Source organism: Mesitornis unicolor, unplaced genomic scaffold, assembly GCF_000695765.1.
Source record: "Mesitornis unicolor isolate BGI_N332 unplaced genomic scaffold, ASM69576v1 scaffold52676, whole genome shotgun sequence".
In the NCBI taxonomy this organism is placed as follows: Eukaryota; Metazoa; Chordata; class Aves; order Mesitornithiformes; family Mesitornithidae; genus Mesitornis; species Mesitornis unicolor.
The window spans coordinates 6,836-13,282 of NW_010191353.1; positions in this window are offsets into that span (position 1 = coordinate 6,836).

Genomic DNA, 6,447 nt, shown 5'->3' on the forward strand with positions numbered 1-6,447 from the left:
CTCAATCCTTGGGAAAGTAATGGAGAAAATCCTCCTGGAAAACATTTCCAAACACATGAAAGACAAGAATGTGATCAGTAGTAGTCAGCATAGATTTACAAAGATGAAATCGTGCTGGACCAACCTCATTGCCCTCTCCAGTGAGATGACTGGTTTGGTGGATGGCAGGAGAATGGTCCATGTTGTTTACCTTGACTTCAGTAGACAGACTGACAAAGTATGGGTTAGGTAAGTGGAAAGGGAGGTGAATTAAAAACTAGCCAAATGAGTGAGCACAGAAGGGTGTCATCAGTAGCACAAAGTCCAGTTGGAGGCAAGTCAGTAGTAGTGTACCCTAGGGCTGAATACTGGGGCAAATACTATTCGGTATCTTCATTGATGACCTGAATTATGGGCTGGAGTGCATCCTCAGTAACTTTGTGAATCGTGCAAAACCAGGAAGAGTGGCTGGTAACACCAGATGATGTACCTCCTCTCAAAGGAACCTCAGTGGGCTGGAGAACTGGACAGAGGATTCTCAGGAAGCTCAGCAAGAGGGAATGCGAAATCTTGCTCCCTGAGGAACAACCCGAGGCAGTAGTACACCCTGGGAACAAACTGCCTGGAAAGCGGCTTTGCTGAGAAAGACCTTAGGGTCCTGGTGGATAACAAATTGACCATGAGCTAGCAATGCACCCTTGTGGCAACAAAAGCCAAAGCCTGCTTTGCTAGCAGGCTAAGGGAGGTCATCATTCCTCTTTGCTGTCAGCACTGATGAGGATGCATCTGGAGTACTGTATCTAGTTCTGCACTCCCTAGTACAAGAAAGATACAAACTGACTGGAGTGGGTCTATGACAGGGCTGGATCTCTTCAGCCTGGGGAAGAAAAGGTTTGGGAGGATCTTACCACTGCGTATAAATACCTGATGAGGAGACCCTGAGTCTTCTGAGTAACTCTGTGAGAGGACTAAGAGGTAGTAGACGCAAGCTAAAACACAGGGGTTTCCATCTGAACATGAGGAAACACTTTTTTACTGTGAGGGTGGCCAAACATTGGCACAGTTTGCCCAGAAAAGTTGAGAAGTCACCATCCCTGGAGATACCCAAAACCCAGCTGGACGTGGCCCTGGGCAGCCTGCTGTAGCTGACCATGCTTGAGCAGGGTTGTTGGACTACACGATCCCAAGAGGTTCCTTCCAACCTGAATGAATCTGTGAACTTGAACTTAGCACTTTTCACTGAGCAGTGCTGCAGGCCATGTTCTGCAAATGAGGCTTAGCCCAAAGATGAGTGGTACTGATGTGACAGCTTAAATCCCTAGGGAGCAGGTCTGTGCTTGAGTGGAAAGACACACCAAGAACACTTAAAGCAAGCAGCTGGCTAGTGCAGGGATTTAAAGATCATGCCAGTCTCAAGTATACATTATTTTCAAATGCTGAACTTCACTCCCATGAAGAAGAAGGAAGAGCCCAAGTCCCAGCTAAAAGAAAGTTTGCTGAAGATACAAAGTGGGATAGGGGTTGCCCATAAACTTTCCTGTGCTTGTTGAGTCTTTTGAACACAAATATGAGTTACTTGTCTTTAAAGTTAAAAGGTAAATAGGGAAATGGAGAGCCCTGTAACAGTCTAGTTTTATAATACAGTAATAGGGCTGGTTCCCTTGATTGCAGCATGATTCTGGTGAAGGAAATGCCTTGCAGGCGTGCTTTATTACTTGAGTTTAAACCCATAATACAGTGCTTTAATAACACTTTCTAAGGTTTGTTTTGTTCTTTTTTAATTCATAAGAAAATATGTGAGATTTGCTGTCAGCCTTTCGCCTGTGGAAATTTAGTAGTTACCTGCTGTGTTAGGTACCTTAAGAAATAGCAGTATTATCTTCATATATGTGATTTTTCTGCAGGAAAGTAAATCATATGGAAGTTGGGATTTAATTTATGATAACTTTTTAATGAGCACAAGAAGAATCCCATTTTTGTTACTCAAAGGAATAGAGCTTCTAGGAGATACTGTTCAAGTCAGTTTTTCAACTGCAGTTGTAGTTCTGTGTCTACAAGGAGCTAAACAATTGCTAGAGCGGTATCACAAAGGGAGAAAAAATTGCTGCTTAGTGCTTATGCATATTGTTAACACTATATATTGTTTGTTCAAAAACTTCCCATTTCAGTATATTCCGTATTGCATTTCTTATGTGGTTTTTAAGTAAAAAAAAAAAGTGTAAAGTTGGTTTTTAAAACTCTTTTGTTATGATGGCAGATGCTATAAGCTACACAACTTTAAAAGCATATCATCCTAAAATACCTGTTTGTCAGTTTAAAAGCTAATGAATTGAGCATTTTGTAATCCAAGATCTTGTAACCATAGTCCAACTTGTAAAAACCAAAAAATTACAGCAACTAGGACTATTTTTTGTAACCATCTTCAGGTAAGAAGAGTAGTATGAAATTGAGGAATTGCAGTATCTTGTGTATTTAGAGGTGTATATATATGTATGTATAGCAAACTAAACTTTTCCAACTGTTTCCATGCTCAAAATACAGAACTAAAGGACTGGTATGAAATGCTTGTATATTGCTTGTATTTCTTTTCTTTACAGAAGGGTATCAAAGTATGTTTCAGAAAATAACATGTGGAATAACCTCAAAATATGAGAGGAAGCATTAACTTCCATCTAATCCAGGGTTCACAAAATTTAATATTTTTGTAATCAAAAGTTGTGCTTAAAAGCTACATTTTAAAAATCACTTATTTAATAAAGGTTGCTTGGGAGAAGGAGGCGAATACTCAGTTACCTACTAAATCTCTAACTACTGAAAATCATGGAAATAAAGTGGACATTAATGAAGCTGGGATGAGAAGGATATTTTCATCTGGGGGTTATATAGGTGCCATAGAAAGTAAGTCATTTGGTTGCTCTGGAGGAGTTCATTCAACAAGTCTATGAAAACTTCTAAAGAGCCTTTTTTAATCTGCACAACATCAGGCTTTAGGATAACCTTGAGCTGTTGGAAGGGTAGAGCAAGATACATTACAACTGTTTCTCCTTTCTGCCGTGCAGTGGTACTCTGCTCCAGAGCCAGTTTTCTGATGGCAGGAGGATATTGGCATTCCACTCTTCTGCTGAGCCTTTTTTTTGTATTTTCTATGCTGAAAACTTGCTGAAGCCTATTTATGGTGTCTTTAACAGATGTTGTGGGTTTTGGTTGGCTTTCAGTCCCAACATGCCTATTTTGTTAGGGAAGTAACAAACTGTAACTGTGGTTGGGTCTCTAATGTTGTCCTTACCAGCTTCATCTTGTGACTGTGTGTACTCATTTCCATTTGCCTTTCATATGGTGAAAGCTTTCTCTTCAGTTGTATGTCCTCTTCTAGTATTCACCCCTACTTTCAATATGGCCTTTAGACCAAACCTCTCAAACAGTGCTGAAGATGAGAAATATGTATTACGATGATCAGCCAAATGAGATTCAGCGTTCTGGTTCTCAGATGTAATAGTTCTAGGATTTTTAGTAAATGCTCAAAGCAGTATCCATGTCTGATTCTCAAGAATCCAAGCAGAGGGAGGAGATATCCATCAGATTGATGCAAAGTGCAATAAATTAATCAAGCTTTTGCACCATTTATACCCTCAATGATAGAGCCAAAGCATGGATGAAGAACAGGTCTATAACTGGCTTGGTTTTAAAGACCCTGGTTGAGCTGTGCACAGGTATCAGTGTGCTATGAAATTCTTGACCTTCCTCTTCTAGGAGCTGTATATCTTGGATGCTGCTGAGCTGAAAGAGTGAAGTCTGTAGCCTTTCTAAGGGCTTTGCTCTGTTCATGGACAACTGACCAGTTTTAAATAGTGCTAGGCTGGTTAATCACAATGTTTCTCATCCTGTCGTGGCAGGCTGTGTTATTTCACTGCTTTAGGCACTTTGGTACTTGATGAAACCTGTGTGTCTGGCTGACAGGATTATCCAGTAGCAAGTACTTCATACATAGGGGTTTGAGAGAATGTGTGTGACTGAAATGTTATCTGTAGTATCAGATGGCACAGAGAGTGGAATGCAAAATGGAAGGGTAAGACACTAAACTCAGTGGTTGTGAAGAACTATGTTTGTGAAGATCTGGTCAGTCTTGCATTTGAAAAGCGCTCCCCGCTAGATCCAGCATCACTTCCCCTGACATCAACAGCATCAGTCCCATAGGGATCCACTTAGAGCTCCAAGTCATAGTGGTTATGGCAGCTCTCGTGGTGACAGGTGACAGGTTCTCCTGGCCCCCTTTGGTTTTATACAGTTGATGAAGCTTCTGAGAAGGTCTGGAGGTGACTAGACAACTGACAGCTCATGAATTGAAGTCAGTGCAATACCTAAACGTGCTCCATTCCTTTCTAGCTTGTGCATCTTCTGTGCTAATCTTAATCAATGGTAACGTACTCTGTGGGCAGAATAGGTTTTGTGCCACCAGTGAAATTTGCCTTGATGCAGGGTGAAGAACTGTGTACTTGAATTCATATGCTAGATGTAAAAAATATGGGACGTGGACAAACTACTGTTTTCCAGTCAGTAAACGTGAGTCCTCCCTTGCAACTGACATTGATAGTTCTTACTATTTTGCTTATTATACAAATCCTATAGAACCAGGGTATTAATATATGCACTTACTGTCTGGCATGTGCACAGGGCATGTGGCAGTACTAATGTCATGAAGTACAGAATCTCAGGCCTTCATTTGTCAAATTGCTTGGCAATGGACTATTAATTAGATCACATTATTTGTTTTCTTCAAGCTCCTCCAAGTAATTGTTCTATTATTTAAATAGTGCAAGTAGACATCTACTGTTGCTCTCTTTATGTCCTGAAGGTGTAACTGTTCTGTGCTTGTTTTGTTTGCCTGGAGTTTCTGGTTTACCCAAGGGAGAAGCTGTACAACGATCCTGTTAGTCATGTCTGATTGCTTTATCAAGGACAAATTATCATCTTCACACTTCTGCTGCCCTACTTAATTAAAAAAACAAAATTCCCACCCAGCCAGCTCCTGAAATAACCGTACAGCATGAAGTAATATACCATAAAATACCATATAACACCCTGAAGAAGTGTTTCATGTCATGCTCCAAAAAAGTGCCTCAACTGCTTGTACTTTATATCCAAATAAAGGTTGATAAATTGTGTTCTGTGAGAAGCAGCCCTTGCCAGAAAAGTTCTGACCAACTGTAAGGACCTAGACCCATGTCTGAGAGCAATCCAGGAAAACCATGTATTTTTATTTTCCTCACATACCAACAAACTGTTCTTTAAAGGAAGAGCAAGCAGGATAAAAATCTCTGGGATGTCCTGCTCCCTGTCAAGTCACAATTCCAAAATTGAAGTCAGTGTGCAAGGTGAGTTTAGTGCTGCTGACTTTCAGAGGATGATTTTACTTGTTGGTGTTTTCACATGTCAGAGCCAAAATACAAATACTTAATGTAGGATGGACAAACTCTGAGGATCACTAAGTTTTGGTAGACTTAGAGTTTGGTCCCTTTCTGTAACAGGCAGTCAGTCCTATTTGTATTTCCTCCTTTAAGACAGGAGTTCAGTCTTACTGAAAGTCTGTAGTTTTTAACATTTTATTGGTAGGAAAGCTCAGTTTTATTAAGGTTCTTCTGTTTTGAAAGGTACTATCAATTTAATGCTATTGTAGATACTTAAACAACTAGGCTGCTTCTCACCCTTCTTTTGATTAAACTAAACAAGATAAGATCCTGAAATATCTTAAAAGAAGCTCTTCATTCTCTGGCCATACCAGTAATTCCTTTAAGCAGTTGCTTCATTTAGAACATGGATGACCAGAAAGATACAGGATGCTGCAGGTAAGAACTGCCTAAGTCACATACTCATACATTTTATGTGTAGTGAAACAATTTAGTGTACTGATGGTTTGCAGCATAGCATTGTGGCATGTCATGTCGAGTAATATGACCCGATTCTATTCCAAATGCTTTTGCCACAAACTTGGTGGCTGTTGCATGCCATGATTCTCACATTCTAAGTACTGAGAAACTGAAGAATGTGATAAATTGCAGTGTGCAGTATATTTATAGGATAAAAGGATGGAAACCTCCTTTTTTTTGTATATGGGTTATTTTGAAAAGAAGGCTAATAATGGATTCTTAATATTTTTATTTAAATTCTTAGCTCTCTGGCAGTGTCGCTTACCAAGAGTGAAATTTAAATAATTTTTTGATCCTAACTATCCTGAATTGCTGGAGGCTTCCTTGGATTCATGACCTAGTTTTGATGTGTGTTAATTAGTGTTGGCAGATTATTTCCCTGGTGGGTACACGTTCACAGAAGCCTGAGAGCAGGACTGGTTGTAGTGGAACAAATGTCTTGTGTCCATTATAGGCTTCTATTCTTTGAGGTTCTCAGGAGTCTGACTCATTTCTGGCTCTATAGATCACTCAACGCTGTCATGCTGGTTAAATCTAAATGGTT